Source organism: Sciurus carolinensis, unplaced genomic scaffold (genome assembly GCF_902686445.1).
Source record: "Sciurus carolinensis unplaced genomic scaffold, mSciCar1.2, whole genome shotgun sequence".
In the NCBI taxonomy this organism is placed as follows: Eukaryota; Metazoa; Chordata; class Mammalia; order Rodentia; family Sciuridae; genus Sciurus; species Sciurus carolinensis.
Genome location: NW_025920125.1, coordinates 1,747,776 through 1,763,284, shown reverse-complemented (window position 1 = coordinate 1,763,284; position 15,509 = coordinate 1,747,776). Strand labels below are relative to the sequence as shown.

General features: G+C 38.4%; 1 long non-coding RNA gene across 1 annotated transcript; it reads right to left on the bottom strand.

Annotated features, from left to right (window-relative positions):
- Positions 1–6,833: 6,833 nt before the first annotated feature.
- LOC124973896 (uncharacterized) lies at positions 6,834–11,088 on the bottom strand. The gene is made up of 3 exons (XR_007106718.1): positions 10,957–11,088; positions 9,957–10,011; positions 6,834–6,967 (listed from the first exon to the last, which is right to left on the bottom strand). It is a non-coding gene; the product is annotated as an uncharacterized LOC124973896 (long non-coding RNA).
- Positions 11,089–15,509: the final 4,421 nt, after the last annotated feature.

Below are 15,509 nucleotides of genomic sequence, written 5' to 3'. Positions count from 1 at the left end.
ACAAGTCCTCATCCAACTTACTGGACCCAGGAACCCACTTATGAAAATAACTATGGTAACACAATCACAAACTTTATGAAGAGGATGGAATAGTATATAGTCCATAAACTGATATGCTGATGGAGGGATGGAGGGACATGGCTGAAAAACTAGCTTGGAGGTGATACCCTGTCAAGGTCAAGTGCCATCCTGGAAGGCAACATATGCAACATTACATAATGCTTTGTCCTCAACAGTTTGAATACATTGAACTAAAATGTTGAATTAGAAGTAATTTCTTTTACCATGACTCCCAGTGACTGACTTGTATAATTTGTACATTTCCTACCCCCCCAATTTAAATTATGTGGATCTAGAGAGTCTGATTTCCAAAGTGAGAAGGCTTCCACCAGGAGACACTCTAAGAGTCCTCTTAAACTTTAAACTCTGACTACCTTTCACTTGGGCTCCTCATGATGAGATACCTTCCCTGATGAAGTCACTGACACTGATCACTGGAAGCAGTGAGGCTGCTACTAGATCCTGGGGACAGGAAAGGATATATTTGACACCCAAGTGGCACATTAAGGTGACTTCTAGATGTTCCTGGCCAAAATTTGACAGCAAATCAATAGGTCACCACCCAGAGTATCTGAAGGCCATGGTGGTCAGACGCTCAGATGCTTCAGTGATGAAGATTGAATCATGCCACCAAGTAAATCAGAGTACTGTACAGGGATGGAGAGGACAGGTGTGAGAGTAGGTAGCCACTGCACTTAAGACACAGCAAGTGGATTCAAGCTGTGGGAGTACAGACTACAGCAAATACCATGGTATGCCACTCCCTTTCCTCCCTTGAGGATGAGGGTATTCACTTTATTCCCTGCTGAGAGCACTGGGATCTGACAGAACTCAGAAGAATCCATTTCTCAGATTTGCCCTCAGAGTAATTCAACCCAAAGTCATACTACAAGGGACAGCTCATATTCACCCAGCCTGAAAGCAGGACAAACTGGAGGGCAATCTAGCACCAAGCTCTCTGCAGGATGGGCTGCAGCATCAGTCACAATTGCAATTCAACTGTATTACTGCCCTGAAGTTTGACTTCTTCCTCTGCCCAAATCTACCTCACTTGTAGTTCAAGATAATGTTCTCAAGATCACACCAGAACAATGTGCACAGAAACTCCTATCCCAGGGTCTGTCTCCTGGGGAACATAACTCATAGCAAGGGCATGTTGAGATGAGTCCCAGTCAGTTCAAGGCAAGAACTGGTGGTGATTCTGGGTATACTGGTGACCATGAAGCTTACTCTTGACCTCTGCTAACAAAGACAGGATACCGTGGGGAGTCTGTACATTTCTTCTCATAGTCTTTGATCATATTACTCCATTTTGGACCTGCAATGGGAACGATCTAGAAAAAAGCAAGAAAGCTTTCTTAAAACCACCTGTGAACTGAATTGTGTTAGAGGAAAGACTGGAAATGCTAACAAGGAATTTGATGAAAGGTGTGCCTTTGGCAATAAATTGCATTTTTTTTTTGTGGCACTGGGGATTTGAACCCAGGGTCTTGTGCATGTGAGACAAGCACTCTACCAACTGAGCTATATCCCCAGACCCAATAAATAACATTTTTAATGGTGCTGGTAGTAGTCGAAAGATTATAACAAAATGAGAATATCAGTATCAATTTTTATTAGTGCCATGAACAAGATACACTGTATTTAAATTAACTTCATTTGCATTAGTATTTTTGTAAGTAGTCTCTCTGGAAACAATGACATTCCTATGTATTTTAAAAAGAAGGACTAAATACCTTGCCAGTGTTCTCAAGAAAACAACCATAATTTGATACACGGGAAAACATGTCACATTACCAAAGGGTACTCAGAAATTCAGGAACACGATTGTAATTCTGAATTCCAACAAAACTGTAGAATAAGTTAGAAGAACATTATAGGGAATGGATTAGGTTTTACAAAAGTTGCATGAAAATTAAAGAGGAACTAAAAGTAAAGTGTTTAAAAAGTAAATCACCACTCTCCCTCCAAAATGGATAGAATAATAATGAGGGATTGATTATGTCTAGGTTAATTTTAGCCACTTAAGGAATGGCTTGGCAGTTCTTCAGCCAAAACATGATCATTCCATTCAACATAAATTATTGTAAAATTTAAAATTATCAGTTAGTAATTTCTATTAATTGATTATTATTAAATGAAAATAAGGGAATCTGTTTCATGTATGAGTCTTCCCAGAAATTTCCAACATTTTTTGAATTAATCTAATAATAATTAGATCATGGTGCTGGGAAAACTGGAAAAACATATATAGCGAAATGAAATTAAACCCCTATTTCTCACCCTGCACAAAGCTCAACTTAAAATGGATCAAGGACCTAAAAATTAGACCACAGACCCTTCATCAAATAAAAGGAAAAGTAAGTCCAAATCTTCATCATGTTGGCTTAGGACCAGACTTCCTTAACGTGACTCCCAAAGCATAAAAAATAAAAGCAGGAATCAATAATATGGACAGATTAAAACTAAAAAGCTTTTTCTCAGCAAAGGAAACAATCAACAATGTGAAGACAGAGCCTACAGAGGGGGGGGAAAATCTTTGCCACAGTCACTTCAGATAGAGCATTAGTCTCCAGAATCTATTAAGAACTCAAAAAACTTGACACCAAGAATACAAATAACCCCATCAATAAGTGGGCTAATCAAATGAGCAGACACTCCACAGAAGTAGATCTATAAGCAATCAATAGATATATAAAAGAATGTTCAGCATCTCTAGTAATAAGAAATGCAAATCAAAACTACCCTAAGATTTTACCTTACCCTAATTTGAATGGCTATTATCAAGAATGTAAGCAATAAGAGGTGTTGGTGAGGATGTGGGGTAAAAGGTACACTCATACATTGCTGTTTGGGTTGCAAATTGGTACAGCCTCTCTGGAAAGCAGAATCTCTCTGGAGAGTCCTTAGAAAATGTGGAATGGAACCACCATTTGACCCAGCTATCCCACTCCTTGGTCTATACTCAGAGGAATTAAAATCAGCATACTATAGTGATGCAGCTATCAATGTTTATAGCAGCTCAATTCACAATAGCTAGATTGTGGAACCAACCTAGATGCCCATCAGTAGATGAATGGATAAAGAAATTGTGGCATATATACACAATGGAATATTATTCAGCCATAAAGAATAAAATTATGGCAATTGAAGGTAAATGGATGGAGTTGGAGAATACCATGCTAAGTGAAACAGGCCAATCCTAAAAAAGCAAAGGCCATATGATTTCTACATAATGGGGAAGGGGAAGGCAAGAATGGAGGAAGAATAAATTGGGTAGAGGAAAATGAAGGGTGCAATGGGGACACAGGAAGGAAAATAATAGAATGAGACAAACATCATTACCCTATGTACATGTTTGATTATGCAAATGGTGTGAATCAACTTCTTGACAACCACAGAAATGGAAGTTGTACCCCATTTTGTGCTATTAATCAAAATTAAAAAAAGAAAAAAATTATGTCAAATGGAATTTTTGACAGAAAAATGATTTCTAAATAATTGGGAGAACAGGAAGTCTTATCATTTCTAAACAAAATATACTTTGTCCAAATTTTAGAAAACTAGATTGTTGAATGATAACTCTGAAAGTTAAAATGTGAAACTTTGAAAAGAACATAAGCAGTGATTTACTTCTTGATTTCATGTTGCGGGTACTACTAACTGTGGATGAGAGAAAGCATAGCCTGATGATAGGGAAGCTGGCCTGCAGTCTGAAATCTGGATTACTTACTAGTGTACAGCACTGGGTTATTTATATATACAGCTTATTTTCACTTTATTTTTTCTGAAAATTTGCATAGTCATATTTTCTAACTTGTAAGATTACTGTTGAGGATTAAATGAGATAACTGGATAAAAAAGATAACTTGAGTTTATGTCATATAAGACCTTGATGAATATAATTTTAATATGATCTTTAATGGTACTGACATGCTTAAATAATGATTTGTATTTCTCTGCAAAGTTTAGATTAAACATTTTCGCCATAAATTTGCTTCTCTGTTAATTTCTTTCTTTTCCTCTCTGAATTATGTGTTTCTTCTTACATTGCTGCAGTTAACAATTCCCTAAAAATTATTTTTTTAAGTTATTTTCAAGATACATCACAAAAAAAGATTCAATTTTGCCCTCTGAATGGTCTGACTCCCTAAAGTGCTGACAGATATGTTCACTGCGGTGCTATTCTTCTGGTCATGGGCACGGTTTCTGTGGTAGACCACCAGGAAACCACTCACAGTGCTGCAGACATCTCTCAAACTTTGAGCTCTTGATTGTTTTAAATTTCTTTTAACTCTTTACAGGAGACATAAAAGTCTCTAAAAAGGAATTTTAGATGAGAGTAGATTTTAAAAGCATGATTCTAAAGGAGCCAAGTAGTTCAACAGTTTAATCCTTCCTGATTGTGTGGATGTACTACATGTCCTGTTTTTATTAAAACAGTTTACAATACAAAATTCTTAATGATAAGAATAACACAGGTAGGGCCATAAAAATTTCCTACTAGCAAACTTCTATGGAGAAGAGCATCAAGGTTAGTTTTAATAGGTATATGTTCCTCTAAATGAGTGGACCAAGGCTGGGACAGAATGAGTAATATGCAACAGTGAAGTCACTAAGGCAACCTGTGTTCCAGGGAAACAGAGCATAGCTGCCTGGAAAAAGAACTATGTAAACTTTAATGCATACCTTCTAAATTACAAGCATGTCAGATACTGTAACACATCCTCTATTTTTCAAACACAACCCCGAGGAACATATGTAGATCATTGTTGTTTTTCAAAAGGGGGACTAATTCTGAAAGCACAAGAAGTAAATTTAAGAATCAATAAAAGGGACATATTCAAACTAAAAAGCTTCTTCTCAGCAAATGAAACAATCAATAACATGGAGAGAGCCTAGATTGGGAGAAAATCTTTACCACATGTACCTCAGACAGAGCACTAATCTCCAGGACACATAAAGAACACAAAAAAACTTAACACCAAAAAACAAAATAACCCAATCAATAAATGGACAAAGGAACTAAACAGACACCTCACAGAAAAAGAAATATGAATGGTCAACTAACATATAAAATAATGTTCAAGGTCTTTAGCAACTAAAGAAATGCAAATCAAAGCTACTGTAAGATTTCATTTCACTCCAGTCAGAATGACAATTACTGAGAATACAAGTGACAATAAAATGTTGGCAAGAATGTGGGGGAAAAGGTACATTCCTGATAAGACTGCAAATTGATGCAACCACTCTAGAAAGCAGTATGGAGATTCCTCAGAAAACTTGGAATGGAACCATTATTTGACCCAGTTAGCCCACTGTTGTTTTATACCCAAAGAACTTAAAATCACCATACTACAGTGACACAGCCACGTTAATGTTTATAGCAGTTCAATTCACAACAGCTAAAGTCTAGAACCAACCTAGGTGCCATTCAACAGATGAATGGATTAAAAAATGCGATATACATATATATGTATGAATGTGCATGATGGAATATTGCTCAGCCACAGAAAAGAATGAAATTATGGCACTGAATCCACGGAGCTGGAGAATATCATGCTAAGTGAAATAAGCCAATCCCAAAAAATTAAGCTGCATGTTTTCTCTGATATGCAGATGTTAATTCACAATGAGGGGTGACCAGGGAAGAACAGAGTTACTTTAGGTAGAGGGGAGTGAAGGGAGGGGAGGGGGTATGTGGTAGTAAGGACAGTGGAGTGACTCAGACATTATAACCTCATGTGCATATGTAACTGTACAACTGGTGGTATTCTACATCATGTATAACCAGAAGAATGAGAATCATATCCATTATATATGATGTAGCAAAGTACACACTACTGCCTTGCATAAATTAATTAAAACACATAAAAATTTAAAAATAAGGTGGACTAAAAGTGAATTTAGGTGCGGGGGCATCTGGAATTACATCCAGTGCTTGACAAAGATCCTCTGGAGGATGATTGCAAAGGCTCATCCTGAAAGGAATTGCCGGATGTTTTGCTCTGAAGCATGTTTTTTTCTCTGATAATCTATTACTCATTTCAGTTTGAACGGATTGCTTAAGGGGATGAGGTGAATACAACAAAAATCCAGAAAATATTACCTACAATCTGAAAAACAATGGGTCTTTACCACTAACAAAATTAAAAATAATTTTGCAACCATACAATGAGTCCCTGAAAGCCTCTGGAGAACATAATTGTAGATCTGCCTTTGTCTCCAACAGGCTGGTTAAATTTTAATGATGGTTTTGCTCATGTGTGGTGGTGAGGTAAGAGAATAAGGTTTCACAACATTCCTTCCTTCCTACAAAGAATATGTCACCCCTATAATAAAAGTTGGTACACAATTACAATTGGGACCACTGCCCTACTGTAACCCTTAACTCAGCAATTTAGATATTAACCAGATGGACCTAGTAGAGATGGTCACATGAGATTACTTGTCTATTGTTTTAACCGCAGGAATAATAACCACGAGAATAATAAGAATAGTCTTAGGTCACATAGAGTTTAGATATTAAGGAAGTAAATACTGTATTAGTTCATCAACATAGTTAGATATTCTTAAAACAATTGTGATTAGGTAAGGATAATCTGTAAGGTTACTGTTTTCTCATAATTTTCTGTTCCTTGTTAAAAACAATTTCTGCCTATGCTTTGGAAACTTCTTTAATATTAACCACAAGACTGCCATTATAGCCTGAAGAAAAATGTATATAAACCCAGCCTTCCCCAGAATAAAGTGGGATTGATTGCACCAGAATTAGAGTCTGTGTCTTTCATTCTCCATCCATCGCCGATGCTGTCTCTGCACACCCCGTTTACCGGTGTGGAACCCATGGACTCCTGCTAGGGCTGGACCCCGACATTTAGGACTTTCTGGAATTGCCATAGCAAACCTTGAAAACATGAAAGGGGATCTTCTTGTTTCTGAGAGAAAATGAATCATCAGCACGTTTTCTTTTTTTCTTAAGTACATTTTTCATCATTTTCTTCTTCTATACTATACATCAACCAAGACTCTGTGAGAGAAAATCTAATGGCAATTTATACTGCAAAACCAGGTAGAAATTTCAAAATTCATTAGCTCTGAGGTGAGTTATGATACCTAAGGTAGAAATATATTTACCCCTTCAAAATCCTATTTGTCACATTACCTTTTAACATGTAGGTTGAAAAGAACCAATTGTGGCTACCAAATGAAATTATTTAGTTGTTAAAATAAAATGTATATAATTTGGGATCTTGGTGATCCATTATTCAGGTACACAGATGGCAGTTCAGGTCACTGACTTTTGGTATAAAATTCAACCATTTGGTGTTTAGAAAGTGTGTGGTAGCCCACATTCCATGAAGTAAGTGGGAAATTACTTGCATTATAGCAACATCTTGCTATTCTTTGTTAATGGAATATCAGATCGACTGTTTTGGGTCATTATCAGGACAGCTGTCCCCATTCTCAGCTTATTTGGTGTACAGAATCTAGGTGAAGGAAGTCCTCTGGCTCATTTTTTACCCTAAAACAAGTAATGTGAGGCTTGAAATGTACAAATCATTCTGAAAATTAAAGCCAATCATTATGAGAAAAAAATAATGTAGTGAAGATCTTGAGCTCCTTGATTATGGAATCCATCGTAACTACTGAAAAATAGATGGAAAGGAGTAAATCAGTGAATGTCTGAACCTTTTCACCCATGTAGAGGTGATGACCAGGAATGGTCAGTGCCTCTCACTGGGTGGCTTGATTTTTGTCTTGTTCTGGTCCCCTGGAGATATAAGGACAGGCAGGGATGCCCTAGGATTACTTACTGTTGGACTTCCTAGTCACAGTTTGGACTTTTGATGTACATGTCTTTAGAGGTTCATTGAAAAATCACAAGAAAATATAAGATCTCCATTTTTTAAAATAAGATTTATTTCAATAAGAGATTATCACAAGAATTTGTTTTATTCTCTCTCTCTGTGCAGATATGTGTGTTTGGGTGATCCTGGGTATTGAACCCAGTGCCTTATGCATGCTAAGCAAATATTCTATCACTGAGTTATGCCCAGTCTCCAGATGACATACTTAATGACATTAAACACGTATTCAAGGCTTTAATAAATGAGTATGTCAGAAGATTTTATTTCATAAAATTTTTACCTAAGGAAGAAAGGGGTATGCTTATAAGCATCAGAAATGTTAATACCAATGACCTTTTTAAAAAATACTTTTTCAGATGTTGACAGATATTTTATTTTATTCATTTATTTGTATGTGGCACTCAGAATTGAACCCAATGCTTCACACATGCTAGACAGGCACTCTACCACTGAGCCACAACCCCAGTCCCACCAATGACCTTTTAAAAGTGAGAAACTTATATAAAAAATGGCTTTGACTTTTTCTGACTGGAAGGCTTGGAACTACTGGATTACCAGCAGGTTTATAAATACCTGCCTACATCCAGGAAAAGTAGCACATGGAGGCCAGCAACAGGTGTTATTCAAGGTTACAAGCACTTCATGAGAAAATCTGGCTCTATTTAAGGACATGTGTGCATGTGCCAAAAGAATTCAAAGTCCAAAAAATAACTGCAAATTTAAAGGCCTGCCTTTAGAAAGTATGAGAGACTAGTGTGCTTTGAGGTATCAAATTAAGAGATCTAAAGATTCCCAGTATAATCTCTAAAATGCTGGTATATATGGAAGATAAGAGCTTATCTTAAATAATGACACAAACTCTGAAATTTGTATAATATTGAGACATTTACCCCATGAAAATTTAGTGTATAAGAATGCATTTCAAATATGAGGGTAAAAAAATTATGGTTACTTTAATAATGATTTAAACTAAAATTGAAAACAAGACAATATAATGTGTTTGGGTAGAGAAAAGTGCTCTATGATATGCACAATTATTATGATGTTTGTGTGTCAATGCCAATGATGACCACCAGTCACATTTTTACTAAAAAAAAAAAAACTATCCTTGAATGTGTGAAAAATATTTGGGATTTTGGACTTCACTTGGACAGCAATGAACTACCTAGACATATGTAAACAAACAGCTAATGAACATGTGGAACTTCACAGGACATTTTCAACTGCAAATATCAACACCCTTCCAGATAAGTGCAGGGTGACAGCCAGGATCAACTCTTCTTAAGCAAGGTGGGGTGAGAAAAGCAGTCATCCAGAGTGCTGTCAGGGCCATGTTGAATCTACAATGTCCCAATTAGAATTGAGGGACACAAAAATAGTTAATTATATTAAAATTATTTTTACAGGGTGTTATTGTCAGTCAATCCTGTTTTCCAGATGTTGAGGTCATCAAGGGCCTGTCTACATCTCAATATTACATTACCATCCATTGATTTCAGAAAGAGAGGTACAAGCAGCAAGTTAAACCTTCCAAACCTACTTTGCAGAGCTCCTGAAAATTCCCAAAAGGGATAGGTAAAAAACAATCATCATCATTTTACTTGAACAAAGTACAAACTGGGAGCTACTAAACCAGCTAATATGAAAATCAAAATCAGTTTTAGAAATAAACTTATGATTCAGTTTTTCTCTTGGTCATTTGAGTTTGCTTTTATAATCTGAAGTGACCATGATACATTCCTCCCTTGCTGAACTTGATGAAGTTTTGCATGATATTCAAATCTCCTCATGATTGTATTTTGTAAATATTAATGCCATATATCATTTGGACTTTCTAGAGTCCAATAACTCTTGGTTCATAATACTTTGTCTCTCAATGACAAGCGTCAGTGTTCTGACTTGATTGGAACAAAAAAGCATGAGGAATGTGTGATTATTCTGACTAAGTGCTAGGAATATGACTCTGGCACTCCCATCTTTCAAGGTATGGTGGACAGATCATCAGGAACCTGTGTGCTAACTCACCGTCCATTCCTTCAGAGTATGTCCACAGCATTTTGTCTTCAGTCTTGGCATCAATCTGTAACATGAACATAAGTACTGAGATCATGCCTTTGATGTTAATCAAAACATGAAAATGTACAATTAGAAGTTAACTGTGAGAAACAGAGTACCCTTCCTTGACCTTGAATCCCATTCTGACTCTATGAGGATCCCACAGTGATTGCTCTCCATACCAAGGGTTTTAAGAGACATATCTACAGATGCTGGGAACCAGAAAAAAAATCAGCAAGAAGCCTGATATCCTTGTCCACAAGTGTTTTGATTTTCACATGTATCAGGCATTACAGTGATTTAAAAAAAATAAGAATTGATCAGCTGTGTTTGTGAAAGGGATAAAATCTCAAAAATTAAACCAAAAGATTTCAAATGGTTTTACTAAAATTTGATTCTCTTACATTTCTACATCATTTCCAATGCATACTTCTTCCTAAGGGAAAATAAATGTCAGCCTGAACAAGCAACCTGAAACCAAACCCATGTAATGGTCCCAGAATAGACCATGAAAAAATTTTATCAACAATAACCTACATTTACTACCAAAATTCAAAAAAAAAAAAAGTTACAATCATCTGACTGTAAAAGGAAAGCAAAGTCTGAGTTCTGGGGCAGTGTCAAATTCCCATCAGTACTAAGAATTTTAAATGCCATCAAATAATTTATCAAAAGGATGCAAACACTTTCAAAGACTTTTGTTTTCATAGACTCTGACTTGTAGATATATATCCATTTCACGAGGATTGGCTAATCCCTCTCTTAGTTTAATTCACTTCTGCACACTCTCAGAAAGAATTTTAAATATAAATAAGTTGTTTTGTCTGTTGAAAATAAGAAGCAGGGGAGGCACACTTTATGGCTCACTCCTTGCATCCTGAGGAGTAGAGAGGCAGTGGTTGCCCTGGAAATGGGAGCTTGTCCTTGCTCCCAGGTAAGGCTGTGACTGAAGGTGCTGACATACACAGACCTGTGACACGGAGCAGGTGTGACAGCAATGATGGACTTTAACTTCCACTGATGAGCGTTTCATGTGCCACACTTCTGCTGTTTCATGCTCTCTGAGTACTACACATAGTAGGTCCATTATTTTGATTACTGTAGCTGAGACAAATAACTCCAGAACACACTATGTATCATGTCTGGCCAAATGAGTATAGACTATTTATCCACTGCATGTTTTTTTCACCTGGAACACAACAGATAAAATTAATGGCAGCTGTCATAAGCTAGAACCATTAAAACCACCAGAACTCTTCTGTCTTGCTTCATAATAAACACCATAGCAGGTGCTGAACTGCTTCTTAAATTACCAAACAGAATGTGTTCATGACTTTGAAAAACAGTTGCTTTCATCTAAATAAAATGGTTCATTGTCAGGAATATTTTAAAACTACACAACAGAAAATAAAAATACAAAAGGGGTAATTTTTCCTGTTCATTTTCCTTTTAAAACTGCATGAGGCCATTTGTCTGATGTGATGACCTGTAGTCTGCCAGCATATCAACAACTTTTTTGAGTGCAGGTTGCTCACTGTCAGGCGCCTATCATCCACCATTTGCCTGCCTGTGGACGGTTCATTGCCTGTCTTACACCTATCCATCACCTAATGCATGAGGTTCACCTCCAGATCATCTGACAACAGTCAGCAAACTGATCCCTGACCACCAGTTGAGCACCAGCTGCCTGCTGTTGCCTGGAAGTACTCTGTCTCAGTACCTACAGGTTTGATTACATGTGACTGCTGCCATTTTGAGAGAACAGGCAGAGCCCGTAGGACCCCTGGCTGGACTGACTGAGTCCTGTATCCAGGATCCCTCAGCCCAACTGATCACTTTCTGCCTGTGGGGCCCTCACATCAATTGACTGCTCCCTGACACCAGGACTACCAGACCAACTGACTGCACCCTATCACTGGGACCCCAGACAAACTGATTGCACCTGGCCTCCAGGATCCCACAACCACACCAAACACACCAGACCTCCAGGACCCCTGCCTGACCAACTATATCCCACCTCCAGGACCTCCAGCTGACCACATCCACACCCTGAGTTGCAGTTCCCCATTTGCAACACATTTTGAAGCCAAAGAGGCCATCTTGGATAATCCTGGATGTCATGGCTCCGATCTTTCAGTGGGGCAAATCCCATCCTGAGAAGCCTGCTGGAGGATTGAAGCTCATTGTCAGGTATCTCTCATGCATCAGGCTACTGAACACTGGGAGGTATGTTATTATATGACTGTTATACTGTAGATTTTCTTCTTTAGAAAAAATTTAAGTTTTTATTTTCTTACTTTTCTTACTCTCTTTTGCTTTTGTTTGCCAGTTCCCTCAGAGTCTCATTCTTCTTCTTTTGCATGCTAACATCCAATTTCTTTTGATTACATTCTCACTCATTCTATTATCTAGAACTTATGTATAATCTTTTCTTATCCCATTAAGAGCCACATTCTACATCCCTCTGCATCCTCTTTGTCCTCCATTAGAAACTACAGAATTTATTGCAAATCTGTTTGTTTTATTGAAGATAATATTTTAACTCATTCTGTATATTATAACAATTTTGTTATTGTCCTCATAGGGGCTATTTGGTCTAGGATTGAATAGTGTCTGAATTGAGCACTGCTAATATTGATCTCCCCTTAAAGAAAGGGTTTTGGAAACCTATAGGGTCACTGTAAGCCTATTGAGGGAAATCTGCAATATCCCAGATCTGCACAGCTAGAAGGGAAGACACATGAACAACATGAAAAAACAAGGGAAGAAAATGATCCGAACAAATCTAGATTCTATATTAATAGAATCCAATGACAATATGTTAAAAGAAATGTCAGAAAAGGACTTCAGATTATGCATGATTAAAATGATTTGCAAAGCAAAGGATGAGATAAGAGAGCAAATGCAGGCAATGAATAATAATACCTGTAAGCTGAAAGAGCAACAGCAGGAAGCAAAAGATCATTTCAACAAAGACATAGAGATCCTCAAAAAAACCAAATGGAAAATCTTGAAATGAAAGAAACAATAAACCAAATAAAAAACTCAATGGAAAACATCACCAAAAGACTAGACCACTTGGAAGACAGAACCTCAGACAATGAAGACAAAATATTTAATCTTGAAAATAAAGTTCCTCAAACAGAGAAGATGGTAAGAAATCATGAACAAAATCTCCAAGAACTATGGGACATCATGAAAAGAACAAATTTAAGAATTATTGGGATTGAGGAAGGCACAGAGATACAAACGAAAGGTATGAACAACCTATTCAACAAAAAAAATCAGAAAATTCCCCAAGCCTGAAGAATGAAATGGAAAATCAAACACAAGAGGCTTACAGAACACCAAATGCACAAAATGACAACAGATCCACAGCAAGGCACATTATAATGAAAATGCCTAACATTCAAAATAAACATAGGACTTTGAAGGCTGCAAGAGAAAAGCATCAGATTACATATAGGGGGAGACCAATACGGAAAGCAGCCGAAATCTCAACACAGACTCTAAAAGCTACAAGGACCTGGAACAATGTTTTTCAAGCTCTGAAAGAACATGGTTGCCAACCAAGAATCCAATACACAGCAAAACTAACCCCCAGATTTGAAGATGAAATAATATCCTTCCATGATAAACAAAAGATAAAAGAATTTACAAATAGAATGCCTGCACTACATAATGTTCTCAACAAAATATTCCATGAAGAGGAAATGAAAAACAACAATGTAGGCCAGCAAAGGGAGAAACTACCTTAGAGTAAAACCACTCAAAGGAGAAACCAAGCCAACTTAAAAACCAAAAATAAGCCAAATGACTCAGAATACAAATCATATCTCAATAATAACCCTGAATGTTAATGGCCTAACTCATAAATCAGAAGACATAGACTGGAAGAATGAATTAAAAAGAAAGACCCAACATTATACTACCTGCAAGAGACTCATCTCATAGAAAAAGACATCCACAGACTAAAGGTGAAAGGATGGGAAAAAACCTAGCACACACATGGACTCAGTAAAAAAGCAGGGGTTTCCATCCTTATATCAGATAAAGTGGACTTCAAGCCAAAGTTAGTCAGAAGGGATAAAGAAGGACATTTTATACTGCTTAAGGAAACCATAAATAAGGAAGACATAACAATAGTAAATATTTATGCCCCAAACAATGGTGCATCCCTGAACATCAAACAAATTCTTCACAAATTCAGGGAACACATAGACCACAACACAATAATTCTGGGTGACTTTAAGACACCACTGTCACCACTAAATAGAACGTCCAAAAGAAAAGAACCAAAGAAACTATAGAACTCAATAACACAATCAATAACCTAGACTTAATAGACATATGTAGAATAATCCATCTACCAATGAGTGGATTCACTTTCTTTTCAGCAGCACATGGAACCTTCTCAAAAATAGACCATATGGTGTGATCCAAGATGGTGGACTAGAGGGTGACTGCATCTCTAGTCACTCCAGAACCCAGGATTCAAGAAGGGGAGGCATTGAGAGACTCAGACTAAAATAGAGCCACGGAGCCAGCCACAAGTCCCTGAGCCAACGGAGAGCTTCGACCCGCAAGCAGACTCTGGGATCAGGGCAGGGCAGCCAGAGACTTCTCCAGGCCACCCTGCCCCCTCAAACCACAGGCTCCTTCCACGGGGTGATCATAGATGGCAGACTAAAGGGTGACTGCATCTCTAGTCGCTCCAGAACCCAGGATTCAAGAAGGGGAGGCATTGAGAGATTCAGACTAAAATAGTCATGGGTGAGTCTCGCACACCTGGGCAGCAGGCGTGGATAGAGGTGGCTTCTTGGAGCAGGGCAAGGCAGCTAGAGTCTTCCCCAGGCAGCCCTGTGCACTCTGGCAATGGGCCCCTCCCATACAGACAGCTTCTCCAGCTTCTCAGAGCAGGCCTCCCAGTGAGAGCCTATCTGATCAGAAACAGCTCCAAGTCCCGGAGCCAAAGCGGCGTGCTCTGGCCCGCAAGCAGCTTCAGGGACCAGGGCAGGGCAGCCAGGGACTTCACCAAGAAGCCTAGCCCCCTGCAGCAGGAGGAGCCTTTCAAAGCTAGTTTATTGGAGCAGACTGCCCAGTGAGAGCCTTTCAACCCAGAGCCAGCCACAAGTCCCTGAGACAACAGAGAGCTGTGACCCACAAGCAGCCTCTGGGATCAGGGTAGGGCAGTCAGAGAATTCTCCAGGCAGCCCTGCCCCCTCCAACAGCAGGCTCTTTCCATGGGGCGATCCAAGATGTTGGACTAAAGGGTGACCGGATCTTCAGTTGCTCCAGAACCCAGGACTCAAGAAGGGAAGGCATTGAGAGACTCAGAATAAAATAGAGCCATGGGGTGAGTCTCCCTCATTGGGTGAAGCTCGGCCTGGCTGCAGGCACGGATAGGGGCAGCTTATCAGAGCAGGGCAGGGCAGCAAGAGCCTTCCCAAGGTAGCCTTGCATGCTCCGGTGGTGGGCTCCTCCCACACTGCCACTGCACGGTGCAGGCCCCCCAGTGAGAGC